Here is a 17537-nt window from a genome sequence, read left to right on the forward strand (position 1 = left end):
ATTACATATTGGGGACAGTCACCTCATTTCTCAGTCTCTCTCTGCCACCAAAACAATCATTTCAGGGCTGTACAAGTATGAGGTGATGCTCTTTTGCCAAATCACCTTGTTTAAATCTCCATAAAACATCGCTGCCATCAGCAGGTAGAAACTTTGAGAAGCAATTTAAGGTTGATATAATTTGCAAGTAATTTATCACTGCAAGGGGATGGATTTATTAAACAGCTGCAGGGTGCCTATGTAAAAAACAAAATGGAAAAAAAAAAAGGTTATATTACCTGTGTTTATCTTTGCTCTCATCCTCTCTTGCTTTCATTCCTTTTGTTTTCTGATGTGGTTATTTAAACTGAACTTCTTCTAGAAGAAGAATAAAGAAGTAGACCATCCCTAGCATGCATTGTGCAGAAGGCAGTGGCAGCCCACTCCAGTACTCTTGCCTGGAAAATACTATGGACGGAGGAGCCTGGTAGGCTGCAGTCCACGGGGTCACCAAGAGTCAGACACGACTGAGCGACTTCACTTTCACTTTTCACTTTCATGCCTTGGAGAAGGAAATGGCAACCCACTCCAGTGTTCTTGCCTGGAGAATCCCAGGGACAGGGGAACCTGGTGGGCTGCCGTCTATGGGGCTGCACAGAGTCCGACATGACTGAAACGACTTAGCAGCAGCAGCAGCGATAGCATGCATTGAACTAAAAAAGATCCTTAAGTGTATGATGATGACCTTCCCTGCTTTAATAAAAGCAGATTCATGCAAATAAAAGGCAAACCAAAGCTAGACCAAGTAGAGAAAATATTGTGGAGGAGATGGGGTTTGAGTTGGATGAGAGATGACAAAAGGAGAAGGAAATTTCTTTGACAGAGCAAGAGTATGTGCTAAGGTCCTGGGGCCAGGAGTGAAGAGGCAGTGAGGAGACTTTCTTTTTTTGTATTTATCATCATTGCTTCATAGTTAACATACTAAATTTATCTATTTATATATTAAATAGGTGATTTAAAGTGCCTGTAGATTAATCATGAATAAATCTACATGTGATGTATCCAAATTATTAAAAATCCCAAGGCTAACACTTTTTCATCCATTCAACAAATAGAACATAAGCTTCTACTATATATCATACAATGTGTTAAAAACTAGGAGTGCAAGGAAGATTGAATCACATTGTATAAATCAACCTATTAAAATTGTGTTTTAGTGGAATTTCTGTTTGAAGTTCTGTGTGGCATAGGACAAAGTGAGACATTTTGACAGACAGCCACCAGCTTAGGGTGGGTATGGTTAAGACTGCATTATCATGTTTTTAATAATTCTTCAAGCATTGAATATTCAAGTGAAGTTTCTGTGAGAATGCAGAGGGTGATGGGACCATCTTGAGTGAAACAGAAGGCTTTCAAGAGCATGTAAAGGCTTCAATAACACATGAGTTAGTGAACTTAGAGTAATTAACATGTATGGATTACAGGTTCTCTAAAATTTGTATTAATTCAAGAGGGTTTGGTTATGGTTGTATGCATATATTCTATGGAAGCACATTTATATTCTGGATGATTAATTGGACTAACAATGGATAAACCACAAATTTTTAAATGAGTTATTTGGCCCATAAAAAGGCAGCCAGTGGAGAATAAGCAGCTAACAAAATTAATCTGGTTTTCAAAAGAAAAGAGTTGTCACTACTCAAAACCTGGTGTTGATTTGCAAGCAAGACTCCTTTCCCCTTAACCACATCATGGTCATCTGGTCTTCCTGTCTGTCACTCATGCCTTTGGATTTCGATCATATTTCCATGCAGTCTTTTGATTCTGGAAGTGGTGATGGAGACTTTGTGGCAGCACTGTTGGAGAACCCAAAGTTGTTCTCATATTTACATATGTAAATATGGCCGAGTCACTAACCTCTTTCTAAATCATCAGCTCTGCTAAATTCAGTACAGGCTGCAAAACTAGATAATGCTCCCTGCCTCAGTGATGATAACGCTGTTGGCTAATATTTTTTTAAAAGAAAGGTAATGATTAAAAGAAAAGAACATGAATTTTTTGAATTGAATTATTTGAGACATTTAAGGAAAGCTGATTTAAAATGTTTTGCTTTTCTTTTTTTTTCCAGTTTGTTATCTCATGGGTTATGACCATTGGGAGATTTTTTAAATTTTCTTTTTCCTCAAATAAGCTCTTAATAAGATTTGTTCAAAATTATTTTTTAAATAAATACATACATACAAATATATAGTTTATCTTCTAATACCATAGAAAGACAAAAATATTATCAAGTTTTCATCCCCTAAGGAAGCAATATATGGATTTTTACTGGATGGTTTGTGAATAAACTGTACTCATGGAAAAACATTTGAAATTCTAGGAATCTTGATGCTGATATTTGGCTCTGTCCCTTATTAATGATTCACTAGTCAGGGAGCTGCTGGCAACTGTATGTAGATCTTGGATTTAATCATTTATCCCTAATCAGTATTGGATACATATTAGTTTCCTTGCTCTTCAATATTAAGAATGGATGAATTAATTAATAAATAGTTCAAAGCCCAAGTTTTCTTTGATATTGCTCTCTGATTTTGTCCTCTCATCAGATTTGTGCCTCAACCACAGAAGATAGGAGCGAGGAGACTAAAACTTATAGCAGGAGCCACTCTGGTGAATAGAGGAGGGATCCCAGTCTGTTGGGAAAAGACCTCAGTGTACTTCCCTCTTACCCTAAATAGTCCATGTGAACTAACTCCAGGGTCATGGGTAATGGAAATTTTACCCTAATGATTCAAGCTGAGATTGTTCTTGGCTGTGCCATTGCAGTGTTTTACTATTTATTAAATTACCTATTTCATGGTCAACACTATTCTTTAATGATCTTTAATTAAAAATGAAAAAAGAGCTCTTGAGAAATAAGTATAAATTTGATTAATTGATTTAAAATAGAAGAAGAAACTGAGGGCCAAAAGGAGTAACAAGCATGCTCTAGGACATTCAGAAGGTGGGAGGTGGGGCCACCATTGAACCAGTAGTGTTGCCTCAATGTCTTTGGGTTGATGTCTTTGAGCTTTTCGCCATATACAAGTGGCCTCTTTACAAACAGGTTTAAGCTCAAGCCAGATCAATTGGAGATTACTGATCTCACTATCACGTTAAGTCATTATTTGTATGAAGTATTGCTGGAGCCTGGGAAGAGAGCAAATGAGAGACAGTATTAAGTGGGTTAACACAGTGTTTTCCCTTATCTGTGAGATACATTTCATAGCTAGAAGAAAACATATCATGCTATCTGAAGTAAACTCACTCATGACATAATATGGGTAGGACAGCAGCTGCTAGTTAAGAAAAGTCATCAAGAGAAGAGTTGTGAGTAGGATTTCTGATCTTTAATTGCTTTGAGACACAATCAGGGCTCTTTGGTGTCTATCATTTTCATGTTCACTGTGTCATTAGAGTTCCCTGCAGAAACCTTGAAAATGAAAAGTGAGATTCCAGCTCAGTAGCAAATGAATTTAGCATTGATTCTTTGTGTACTTAAATCTATGATAAAGTAGATAAACAGACAAGCTGCTCTTAATAACAAAAGTTAACATGAATTATGGACCAACTAGGTAAGAAATAGATGAGTAGATTTTTCATTTGAAAAGAAAAATGTAGTTATGTTAGTTTTATAGGATGTTAGTAACCAGAAACTTTACCTTTATGGTGGGATATTTACAGGTCCTGATACTATATAGCTCTATAACTTTTCAGGATGAAATTTTCTATGCCTCAGTCTTCTCACAACAAAATGGAGATAATGGTAGCACCTATCCACCCATGAAGTAGTGATGCTCCATATACATAGAGTCTGGCCTGCTGTGAGCCTTGATACATTGTAATCATCAACTATGATTTATCACTATGATTAACCACTGAAATAGTGTGTGTGAAGATAGAAATACCTGTGTGAAGGTATATAGAATGTCATATAGAAGATGCTCAATAGATGCATGTCAAATGCATGAATGGTTGCCTTCTGCATCAACTGAAAAAAAGTTAAGAGCAGCTGGTATACTTATGCCCTGGCACTTTTAGCCAGGTATATACAATTGAATTATTGTTTCACTGGGGTTCAAATTCATCCTTGTCCCATGAGGCAGGTGTACAAACTGAAAACCATGTTAATTTTATTAGGTCTTTCAAAAAGAAGTAGCTTTGCTTTATAAAAGCCCTTAAATCATGTTGTAATTATTGACTTATTTTACCTAAAATTTGACATATAATAGCTACTTAATAAATAGTCCATAAATTGAGGGTTTTTTTAAAAAAAAATCTGTTCTAATATAAGCTAGGTAAGCATATAAAATGTGTCTCTATGCAGACAATTAATCAATTGAGACTTAGAATATTTGCACAAGATTTGTTGATTGCTATCATAAAACTATTTAACACAGTGATAGTGATTCTTATTTTGTCAAATACTCTCACTACAGTAAAGTTCTAATGTGACAGAATAGACAATTTGATGTTGTTTTATGACTCAGTATTCACTAAAATCAAGAAATGTAGTCCATTAATATGCTGCTTAAAATGCCAGGGAATAAGGACACCAGCTGCTCTTAACCTTTTTTCAGTTGGTGCAGAAAGCAACCATTCATTCATTTGACATGCATCTATTGAGCATCTTCTATGTGACAGGGACTGCCCCAGACCCTGGGCATAGAGGGGTGAACAAGATATACAAAGTCTTTGCTCTTTTGGGCTTGTGTTCTAGTGGGGCTTCCATTGTGGCTCAGCTGGTAAAGAATCTGCCTGCATTACAGGAGACCTGCATTCTACTCCTGGGTTGAGAAGATCCCCTGGAGAAGGAAAAGGCTATCCACTCCAGTGTTCTGGCCTGGAGAATTCCATGGACTGTATAGTCCATGGGGTCGCAAAGAGTAGAACAAGAATGAGCAACTTTCACTTCACTTCACTTCTAGTGGGTGTAGTTAGATAGTAAATAAGTAAAGGAGGTGCAGAAAGTGATATGTGCTATAAAGAAAATCAAATAAGTTCTTTTTCTAAGTCTGTGAGTCTGTTTTGTAAGTTCATTTGTACCATTTCTTTTCATATTCCACATATAAGCGATATCATATGATATTTCAATTTCTCTAGGTTGACTTACTTCACTCAGTATGACACATTCTAACAAACTTAGGGATAGTTAGGGAATTTGGGGAGGTCATGTACAGACTGCTGTATTCGAAATAGATAACCAACAAGGACCTATTGGATAGCACATGGAACTGTACTCAATGTTATGTACCAGCCTGGATGGGAGCACGGGTTTGGGGCAGAACGGATATATGTGTATATATACATGTGTCTGAGTCCCTTTGCTGTTCACCTGAACTACCACAACATTGTTAATTGGATATACTGAAATACAAAACAAAAAGTTTAAAGTATGAAAAAAAATAAATAGAAAAGGTTAATAGGGAGTAACTATGATGGGAGTGTGTTTCCTTTAAATTGGGTAGCAAGGAGATCTCCTCTGTTTGTGTGACACATTATTTTTAGAAGCACGCTTGAATTCTTTTATGAAGGTTGGAGGATCTAGAAACCATCAAAATGGGAGTCATTTTTAGAGTTTAGAAAGCCTTCGCATAGCTGGATTTATTTTGTTCCTGGATATCAGTAGTTATCAAAAGTGGGAAGCTCCTTCTGTCTTGCATGACTGTTCCCAATTGTTTGATCATTTTGGTTGTATTCAGATTAAAGCATCCCTAATCTCCTGAATGTGATGTTATATCCTTTTCATGTGCTTCTCTAGCATGTACCTCTTTATAATACTAAGGTAAAGAGATTTATTGATCTGTCCATCACAACCCACTATCCATACATAGCCCCTTGAAAGAAGAGACTTCTCTTATTTGAGTTTATATATCCAGTACCTGGCATAGCTACAACTTTCCCTCATGAAAGGTGATAGATGAAACATACGTTATTTAAATTTTAAGTGTCAGACTCATTTATTAACTGTTTTTGTATTCTGTACATGTTGTGCTTTTTCTTAACTGACCTTTGGCTCATGTAAAATTAACTAACTCATATGACTTCAGAAAGGCCCTTGTGTTACAGAACCAGGCTTTTGATGTCTTCCAAACAACGGACAATCATGGAGGTTCTGGAAGTAATATATAAGCAGTAAGTGTTCCCCTATGGAGTGTAGTTAATAAATAATAATTTATAGTTAATAAATGGAAAACTTCCTTTTTTGTACAGTTTTTCTGTCACTCTCCTCTCTAATTGAGCCCAGAAACTCACCTCCTCCCTTACACTGTCCAGTCCCTTATTCTTAATCCAAGGCACCTCTTCTTTTAGGACTTAGTTCACATTTGAGTTTACCATGTGAAATTGAAATGCATTTTGCTTTCCAGACTTTCAATCCTGAGAAAAAGTAGTTGAAGGAGAAATTGTACTACACGGGGAAGAGCTGGGTACGGGGATCTGATGGGTAACAAAACCCATCAGAGGAGGATTTAGGTTAATTTCTAGAGACTGACCTTGTGCCAGCATTTCTAATAAATTAGGATCAACCCTAACATAGAAATAGTAAATGAAATCTTCTAACATGTTCAGCTCCGTGGGCTTCAAAAATCTTTTACATCAAAGTTAATTCATGAAGTTTTGGAATTTTGAACATTTTTGTTCAAAGCCCCAGTGCTGCGAAATTCATGTGCAGATTCAAGAAAAAAGAATTTCTTTGAGGGAATTTGAGGTACACTCTGAAGTTTTATATAGATATTCTCATGGTACTATATAAATTATTAAGTATATGCATTTCAAAATAAACATATGATACTTGCTAGTTTATGAGGATTTTATTAGAATAGATATGCAGCAGGTTTAGGGCTATACACATTGTGAGTTCCCAATAAATGCTATTTACTGACTGATGAAATTTAAGCTGTAATCCTGTGTTGTGATTGAAGCAGATTGAACTCGGCCAGTGCTGACCCAAAACACTAAGTTTCATTGCGTGATGGCTGAGTAGTTAGCACGGTGTCCTGTTTCCCCACTGCCCTTGAATCTTGCCACACCTTTTTCTCCATGTTATAGGTAAGAGAAAGGAGTTACTATAAATCTATTTGAGAACTTTCTAGTTGTCAAATGTTGATTCTCATTGCTAATCAATTGCTAATTCCACTGATTTTACTTGCTATATATTCTTGATACTTGTCTACTTAGCTTGAATCCCACTCCTTTTGCTCTATGCCAGGCCCTTATATCATTCATTAAATTCAATAGCATGTGCTTGGTACTTAAAAGGTGCTCAATAAATTGTAGATTTCGTACTTTTGTGAATATCTTTTCTTTCTCCCTTCAGTCTATCCTGTACACTGCACTCACATTAATCCTAGAGCATCATTCTAATGATGTCACATCTTTGCTCAAATTCTTTAACAAGTCCCAAATGCTTGGAGAATAAAGCACAGATTCATCCTTTGGTATTCATCCTTTGGAGAATAAAGCACAGCCTCGTCCCAAGTAGTAACTTGAAGAAACTTTTCTTGATCATGTAGCCTATGTTCCTGCATAGGGTTTAACACTATTGTAAAGTAATTAGCCTCCAATTAAAATAAATAAATTTATATACAAAAAAAGAACTTGGATGATGGAATCAAATTCAGATCCTGGTTCCATAATTTATTAGCTAAATGGCCTAATGTAATAATATATAAAACAGGGAAAAATAATGTTAACTACTTTATTGGGTTATGTAATAGTAGTCAGGGTCACACATATGATGAAGTACAAGCTATAACGCTATGTTGTTATTGAAACAGATTTCTTAGAACTTCTGATGTGGATTTTAGTTCTTGACATGTTCGATTTTTTTTTTTTAGTATTAATTTTTAGCAACTACTTTGTGCAGAGTGCTGCAATATGTTTTTATGATGGGAAAATCTGAAAGACATACCTGAAAGGCATGCTCTCCCTTCAGAGAGTAATATCCTTTCCATCTATTTGCAGATTATTTTGTGCCAGAAAGGCAGATGTCTAATGGCCAAGGAGAATTGAGCAGCTTCAGCTTAGTGATAATATTCTTTCTATAACTTTTCTGTTAGTCACACTCAATGAATGGAGAAGAATAACTCCCCCAAGGAGAGTAATTTCCCTCCATAATCATAATGTCTGTGGAGTCCCTGAGAGTAATGGCACTATGAAGAGATTCCTATGGATTTCCTCGTGTCCTAGATGAGGACAGCAGGTGCAAGAGATGGGAGGTTATCCCAGGGAGCAGCCTTTACCTCTTCCCTCCTTCCCATCTCTTCTTCCACATTATTGATGCAATGCCTCCCTGCTCTCTTACTGCTACCCAGAGGACACTGGAACTGAATGCCATTAATAATATCTCAGTTATTCTTTCTACATTGATAATCACTCATCTGGGAAATGGGACAAGAATATACACAGAATGTGAAAAAATTTGAAACTAAGAGATGATCATTGTTCTTAACAAGTGTTATAAACATTACTTATTTTGCAATTTCTGCCATCATTTTTTTAAAAAATATACATTCTTTCCATTCTCACCGTTTTCCAAAGGAATAGCTTGTGTGCATCCTTGCCCTTTATCTCCTTGGACATCAGTCTTTCATTAATGCGAAGCCTATCACACTGGGTATCAATCTGTTAATTAAAACTTCAAGGAGAGTCATTCAAAGGTTGAACAATGTCATTCAGGTATTCTCAGTCAGAAGGAGTATTATGAGTAACCTGTTAAACTTTGTCCAGCTTTAGGACAATGACTGTCAGAAAACTCTGGTTTTTAATTTATGACAATGGAATGTTAAACGTGTGGAATAGAGATGGTGCTCTGAGAGCTATTATAGGATATGGTCCCTGACCAATAAAGCTCCAGGGCATCCCTTATACATGAATCTATACACTTTGAACCATGAGACCCCGCTCTCTCCCACAGACTGTCGACATCTGGTCTAAAGGCAGCCAGTGAAGCTACTGACCTAACGTGGCCCCCCATGTTAAATGATTACTAACAGATATACTCAGATTTTGTTAAAGTCCTTTGAATATGAGTAGATGTTTACTCATCAAATGATATCTTGTTGACTATCCACTGTGGATTTGCTCACCTTTTTATTTCTATATGGGATTTGCCCTGTTTGAGAATTTTCAGCCATTTTTGGAATATTTTTTTCAGTCTCACCTTCTTTCTCCTCTCTTTCTGGGGGCTCCAGTGACACAATGTTCAATCTCTTATTATAGTTCTAAAGGTATCTGAGGTTCTTTTCATAGATTTTCAGCCTATTATCTCTCTACTGTTTTAATTGGATAATTTCTACTGTTTCATCTTCAAGTTTACTCATGGTTCCCTTTGTCCTCTGTTTTCTGCTGTTGAGCTCATATAAAAGTTTTATATTTTGGTTATTTTATTTTTAAATTCTAAATTTTTCTTTTTTCCTAGTATTTTCTGCATCTTTTCTGAGACTTCCTATTTTTCCATTACTTTTAAGCATGTTCATAATTGCCCCCTGGGGCATTTTTCAATTGACTGCTTTAAAATCCATGTCACTTAATTTTAACATCTCATTTGAAAAGACCCTGATGCTGGGAAAGTTTGAAGGCAGGAGGAGAAGGGGATGACAGAGGATGAGATGGTTGGATGGCATCACTGACTCAATGGACATGGGTTTCAGTAACCTCTGGGAGTTTGTGATGGACAGGGAGGCCTGGAGTGCTGCAGTCCATGGGGTCACAAAGAGTCGGACATGACTGAGTGATTGAACTGAACTGAACATTGGGAGGCTCAAAGATAGTTTGTTGCTATCCCTGTATCACCTTCACTGATACCGTAAAGGACGTTCTTATCATGTGTGTAATACAGGACTCAGCACTGAAAAGAGCCAAATTTTCTTAGAAAAATGGCTGATTTCAGGATTGAGGCAGGAAATGCAGGAATGTCTCATTTTATCAAAAATAAGGAAGATACATGTCAGAAAGATACAGCAACCAGCTTGAATGGGCTCCAAGTGATAAAGTCTTAAATTCTTTAAATGTCAAAGTAAATAATGATAGCAATGAACTATAACCCATTAATTAAAGTCAGAATTACTTGATTTTATGCTGAAATAAATAAGGAAAGCTCTTTCTTATAGTGGAATTGCAACTAATATGTATGGAAGTTGAAAAATCATCAATGCAAGCTAGAATTTGTAGGTGTAAGTTTGATCCAGGACAGGATATTTATATAGTATCAAAAAAAAAAAAAAAAAAACCCACAAATTGCTTTTTTTTAACTACAAGGGAAAAAGTGACCTTACTGTGTAAGACACTACCTTACTGACAAAACTAACATTCAGTATTACTGATATTGAGATAAACTGACATCAAGTGACTTCTGTCATAATGCATTGCAAAGGCTCCTTTAGTGGCATTCCTTCAAAAATGCATATCCTTAATCTAATTGTGTCAAAACATTAGGCAAATCCAAAATGAGAGTTTATTTGACAAGATAACTGACATGTACTTTTTTTAAAATATGAAGTTAAAAAAGAAAGAAACCTGTGGTATTATTAATTTTAAAAGAAAAATAAGTGCACACAATACATTATCCTGAATTATTCATGACAACTAAACATGATGAATTATCCTGAATTAGCTTCTGCACGTAGAAAAAAGATTATAGAGGATGCTATTATAAGAATTAATAAAATTTTGAGTATGGACTATGAATTATTAGGGATAGGAAAACTATAACATGTGAGCCAGACTCATTCCAGGGTCTACTTTTCTATGACTTATGAGCTCAAAGTAGTTTTTACATTTTAAAGAGTTCTTAAAAATAAGCACATCCTACCTCCCACCCCAAAGTATGCCGGAGAGACCCGATGATGCTCTCAATGCCTAAAACAGTTATTATCTGAATCTTTATGTAAAACAGCTTGCTAATTCCTGAACTGAGTGAGTGAGTGAGTGAAGTCACTCAGTCGTGTCCGACTCTTTGCGACCCCGTGGTTTATAGCCTGCCGGGCTCCTCCTCCGAAAATCCCTCCTCCGTGGGCTTCTCCAGGGAAGAATACTGGAGTGGGTTGCCATTTCCTTCTCCAGGGGATCTTCCCGACCCAGGGATTGAACCCAGGTCTCCTGCATTGGAGGCAGACGCTTTAACCTCTGAGCCACCAGGAAGCCCACTAGAGTACTAGTAAAAGTCTAGAAATGCTCTACTTAAGCTCCTAGAATAGCAAGATACCTCCCTTGCCCTTTCGTATACATGAATCAACAAATCCCCTTTGTTCTTCCAAAGCTACTTGAGTTAGGTTTCCAACACTTCTAACCAAAGGGCTCTGAATGATGCAAATAACCTGCACAAAGGCAGACTGCCCTTACTTCCCTCTGTTTTATTTGCTCATATCGGCCACATTTAAGCTGATGAGGTTCTTAGAGGTCTTATCAGATCTTCCATCATGGCTGGTATAACTGTACAGGTATAGAATTTCCATTTAATCTGGTTTATGTGTCTCTGCAAGTGCCATTATACATTCTGCTGCTCTCAGAAGAAATATTGATGAAATGTGTCCAATGTAATTAAAAATGGATTCATAATGGGAATGTCAATTCAATGAACATAACTAATAACACTGTGAGTTCATATAATTACTTTTTAAATGGTCTAAGATCTGATAGAAAAAAGAGACTTCGCTGTCATATTACACTATTTCATAAATTTACACCTCAGAAAATACATAAAACAATTCTTAAGGGAGGGAAGGAGTTGAAAGGAGAGAAAGAAATATCAAAATGATTTAGCGAACTAAGAACTTTTGCTTTAGTTCAGAATCTTCTATTCATTATCCTTTCCATTCATCTCAGCAAACGTGTTGAACAAGTAAGATGTGCTGGGTACTGAGGCCACACTAGTTAATATGATGCAGTCCTTACCATCGAGGTGGTCAAAAGTGTTAGGGAAAGGAAATAAATATTATCCTATAATTGCAATGCCATCTAATAAGGGAAATGAAAGTTATATATATCAAACTATTGCTTAGGTCAATCAGAAAAGAGGCTTGTCTAAAGAACAGAAGTTTAACTTGGATGTTGAAGGTGAAGAGGAGGTTGCTAGGATAATCTTGATGATAAAGAAAGCATGTGCCTTGGGGAAAGAAATTAAGGAAGTTTTTATAGTCATTTGACTATCCAAGACTTTACACATGGACATCACCAGGTGGCCAACACCGAAATCAGATTGATTATATTCTTTGCAGTCAGAGATGGAGAAGCTCTATACAGTCAGCAAAAACAAGACTGGGAGCTGACTGTGGCTCAGATCATGAAATCCTTATTGCCAAGTTCAGACTTAAATTGAAGAAAGTAGATAAAGCCACTAGACCATTCAGATATGACCTAAATCAAATCCCTTATGATTATACAGTGGAGGTGACAAATGGATTTAAGGGACTAGATCTGATAGAGTACCTGATGAACTATGGATGGAGGTTCGTGACATTTTATAGGAGACAAGAATCAAGACCATCCTCAAGAAAAGAAATGCAAAAAAAAGCAAAATAGCTATCTGAGAAGGCCTTACAAATGGCTCTGAAAAGAAGAGAAGCCAAAAGCAAAGGAGAAAAGGAAAGATATACCCATTTGAATGCAGAGTTCCAAAGAAGAGCAAGGAGAGATAAGAAAGCCTTCCTCAGTGATCACTGCAAAGAAACAGAGGAAAACAATAGAATGGGAAAGACTAGAGATCTCTTCGAGAAAATTAGAGATAGCAAGGGCTATCTCTTCATGCAAAGATGGGCTCAATAAAGGATGGAAATGGTACGGACCTAACAGAAGCAGAAGATATTAAGAAGAGATGGCAAGAATACACAGAAGAACTGTACAAAAAAGATCTTCACGACCCAGATAATCATGATGGTGTGATCACTCACCTCGAGCCAGACATCCTTGAATGTGAAGTCAAGTGGGCCTTAGGAAGCATCACTATGAACAAAGCTAGTGGAGGTGATGGAATTCCAGTTGAGTGATTTGAAATTCTAAAAGATGATGCTGTGACAGTGATGCACCCAATATGTCAGCAAATTTGGAAAACTCAGCAGTGGCCACAGGACTGGAAAAGGTTAGGTTTCATTCCAATCCCAAAGAAAGGCAATCCCAAAGAATATTCAGACTACCACACAATTGCACTCTTCTCACATGCTAGTAAAGTAATGCTCCAAATTCTCCAAGCCAGTCTTCAGCAATACGTGAAACATGAACTTCCAGATGTTCAATCTGGTTTTAGAAAAGGCAGAGGAACCAGAGATCAAATTGCCAATATCTGCTGGATCACTGAAAAAGCAAGAGAGTTCCAGAAAAACATCTATTTCTGCTTTATTGACTATGCCAAAGCTTTTGACTGTGTGGATCACAATAAACTGTGGGAAATTCTTAAAGAGATGGGAATACCATGCCACCTGACCTGCCTTTTGAGAAATCTGTATGCAGGTCAATAAGCTGCCGTTAGAACTGGACATGGAACAACAGACTGGTTCCAAATAGGGAAAAGATTATGTCAAGGCTGTATATTGTCACCCTGCTTATTTAACTTATATGCAGAGTACATCATGAGAAACACTGGGTTGGATGAAGCACAAGCTGGAATCAAGATTGCTGGGAGAAATACCAATAACCTCAGATATGCAGATAACACCACGCTTATGGCAGAAAGTGAAGAAGAACTAAAGAGCCTCTTGATGAAAGTGAAAGAGGAGAGTAAAAAGTTGGCTTAAAGCTCAACATTCAGAAAACTAAGATCATGGTATCCAGTCGCATCACTTCATGGCAAATAGATGGGGAAACAGTGAAAACAATGGCTGACTTTATTTTTCTGGGCTCCAAAATCACTGCAGCTGGTGACTGCAGCCATGACATTAAAAGATGCTTGCTCCTGGGAAGAAAAGCTGTGACCAACCTAGATGGCATATTAAAAAGCAGAGACATTTCTTTGTCAACAAAGGTGCTTCTCATCAAGGCTATGGTTTTTCCAGTAGTCATGTATGGATGTGAGAGTTGGACTATAAAGAAAGCTGAGGGCCGAAGAATTGATGCTTTTGAATTGTGGTGTTGGAAAAGACTCTTGAGAGTCCCTTGGACTGCAAGGAGATCCAGCCAGTCCATCCTAAAGGAGATCAGTCCTGAGTGTTCATTGGAAAGACTGATGTTGAAGTTGAAACTCCAATATTTTGGCCACCTGATGTGAAGAGATGACTTATTTGAAAAGACCCTGATTCTGGAAATGATTGAAGGCAGGAGGAGAAGGGGACGACAGAGGATGAGATGGTTGGATGGCATCACTGACTCGATCGACATGAGTTTGGGTAAACTCCAGGAATTGTTGTTGGACAGGGAGGCACGGCTTGCTGCAGTCCATGGGGTCACAAAGAGTTGAACACGACTGAGTGACTGAACTGAACTGACTATCCAAGAAGTTGTATATTCAGGATAAAATACTGAAAGAAAGTAAAGGAAAAAAGTTGAACTTCTAAGGTTTTAGGAGAAACCTTGGGTTTAAGAGGAGCCACCTTGAAGAGATAAATGCAGGATGAAAGTTAAAGTATTAGTCTCTCAGTCATATCCGACTCTTTGTTACCCTGTGGATTATAGCCACCCAGGCTCCTCTGTCCATGGAATTCTTGGGGCAAGAATACTGGAGTGGGTTGCCATTCATACTATCCAGTATACACGATAAAACACTGAAAAGTGGAAAGGGAAAAGAAGGGGATTAGGAAGAGAAGGAAAGAGCGAGAGAAGAAGATAGGAAGGAGCCAACTGAATGTGGGTTTCCAGAAGTCATAGGTCATTCTGTGTCAGGATACTGCCAAATGCAGGCCTTATAGGACTAACCAAGAGTAACCTCTGTGTCTCCCTTGATTTTGCATCTGAGACATGATTTGAGGCTCCCAGGCTTAACAGACACATCAAACCTTTCTAGAGCTGCTGATTTACATAAGAAAATGAATGGAGGCCTAGAGGAATCTGTAAATGTGTCACAAGTCAGGAGCCTGGTCCTTCTTTGCTGTTTTACCATTCCCCATTGTGTGAATAACAGAACTCCTGTTTCTCTTGGAACATCATCTCTTCCATGTGACTTGTGTAAGCCAGTTTGATTCACTTCTAGCTAGATGTTCTGTGTGACCAAGATCTACATGATCATAACTTTGACTCCTGGGATTTAGTGATTTTTTAAACATGTGACCCAATTCTAGTTTGAACTTCTGGAAGAGATCCCTTTTTATTTACTCAACTGATAATTATAAAAATATAAGCCTGAATCTGCCTGGGGTCAGTTCTAGCAATGAACCACCACCAAAAAAAAAAAAAGTCACAAAAATGATGATGGAACAACAGCATGAAGTGAAGTAAAATGAAATTCTGATGTCGTCATGTGTGCATCTGAATCTGCTAGTGATGGATTGCCTCAGTTATTGTTTTTTTCTGGAAATATCTTTGTTCAACCCTTGGTTTTGAAGGATGTTTTACCAGGCACAGTGTTCCAAGTTAGTGATTTTGTTGTTGTTGTTGTTCATTTATTTTCCTTTAACAAGTTAGAAAATGCCATTCCATTATCTTATTGTTTCCATTATTTCTGTTAAACAACAAGTGGTTAGTTTTAGTGTTGATGCTTTGAAGCTAAAGTTTTTTTTTTTTCTTCATTTAAAATTTCCTTTTTGCTTTGTTTTCTACAGTTGGACTCTAATGCGCTTAGGTATGGCTTTGCCTAGAATTTGCTGAGCTGCTTAAGGCTGTGGGTTGATTTTTTTAAATCAGTTTAGAAAATTCTCAGCCATTGACTTCAAGTATTTCTTGTATCTCATTCTCTTTCCTCTCTGAGATTCCAGTTACATATATGTTAGACCTTTTCCATATATGTCTTAGGCTTTTATGTATATGTGTATATATATATATATATACACACACATACACACATATATCTATATCTATATATATATATAAGATGAACTTTAAGCTTGTTTTATTGTCTTTTTTGTCTTAGTCACTTTTCTTGAGATGCTAAGCGATTTTTGGCTAAATATCTGTAGGGAAATAGTCCCTATGAAATTAAATATTCAAAAATTCCCTATGAATATTAAATATTTGTAGGGAAATTATAGAGGTTTTAGATAATATTATACTCCTCAATAAATTTATTTACCCTCTTCATTGACAGTTGGCCACAGTAAAGACATATATATTCAATACAATCAGGGAGAGAGTTTCTTTAAAGATCAGTGTAAAGATAAGTATTCCTAAGGACTTTCCTTGTGGTCCAGTGGTTAACAATCTGCCTTCCAATGCAGGTAACTCAGGTTTATTCCCTGGTTGGAGAACGGGGATCCCACATGCCACGGGATAACTAAGCCCACATGCTGCAATTAAGACCTGATGCAGCCAAAAAAATAAAAATAAATAAATATTAAAAAAAGATTCATTCTTTAATAAAAAAAAGATAAGTATTCCTAAGGTGTAGGTCTCCAGAATTTCCAAATGAAAGGCTGGAGTTCTTGTCATGGTCCCTCCTTCTTGGGATCCTTATCTCCAATTTTGTTTACTCAGACCTACTAAAAGAATCTTTCCTGTGTTAAACATACAGAATTCTTGTTCCTAAAAAGCACACATTTCTTGGTCCTCAGTGGTTGCCTTCTTTAGATGCAGTGTGCCCTTTCCAGTTCACTGCAGACCCTACCAGTCCCTACTGTTTTCTACACAACTACTTCATTCATTTTCATCAGCTGTATGATCTCTGTAATCATTTGATTTCTATCTCCTGAAATCAAGTAGGAGCATAGGATATTCTCTGTTCTTCAGACTTAATAGAGGAAAGAAGCTTTAGTGGCAGTAAAGTGGTTTTATGTTAGATGTAAAGACAAGCTTAAGAACTGGCAAATATCTCAAAGGGAAAATACTGAGTTGTAGGCTTATGCAGCTTCCCCAGTGGCTCCACATGTAGAGAATCTGCCTGCAATACAGGAGACACAAGGGACATATGTTCCATCTCTGGGTTGGGAAGATCTTCTAGAGAAGGAAATGGCAACCCACTCCAGTATTCTTGCCCGGAGAATCCTATGGGCAGAGGAGCCTGTTGGGCTACAGTGCGTGGTGTTGTGAACAGTCAGACATGACTAAGCAACTAACACTTTTAGGCTTATGTATCCACCCTCTCTCCTCTGAAAAATCTAATTTCCTCTTATACTAACAGCTTTGACATCCTTGAACTTCAGCTTTTGTTTTCCTTTTCCTGAAAACTGCCCAAATCCTGATGACTTGCCTACCTCTCTGTAGTTGCTGCCCCCTTTTTGGCTTCTCAGACTCTAATTTTCTGCAAAAAAATGTGAAAAGTTCTCCCAGCAGAAAAGTGGTGTTAGGATTTACACCTCACCTCAATGAACTTCCTTTTTCTGAAATATTGCTCTCACAAATCCTGGCTGCAGTGGCATTTTTTTTTTTTTTTTTTTTACTGTGCCTTCAAACAGATTGTTGTGTTTGTGCATGCATTTGTGTGCATATGTATGTGTGTGCAC

Source organism: Cervus elaphus, chromosome 9, assembly GCF_910594005.1.
Source record: "Cervus elaphus chromosome 9, mCerEla1.1, whole genome shotgun sequence".
Taxonomy (NCBI): domain Eukaryota; kingdom Metazoa; phylum Chordata; class Mammalia; order Artiodactyla; family Cervidae; genus Cervus; species Cervus elaphus.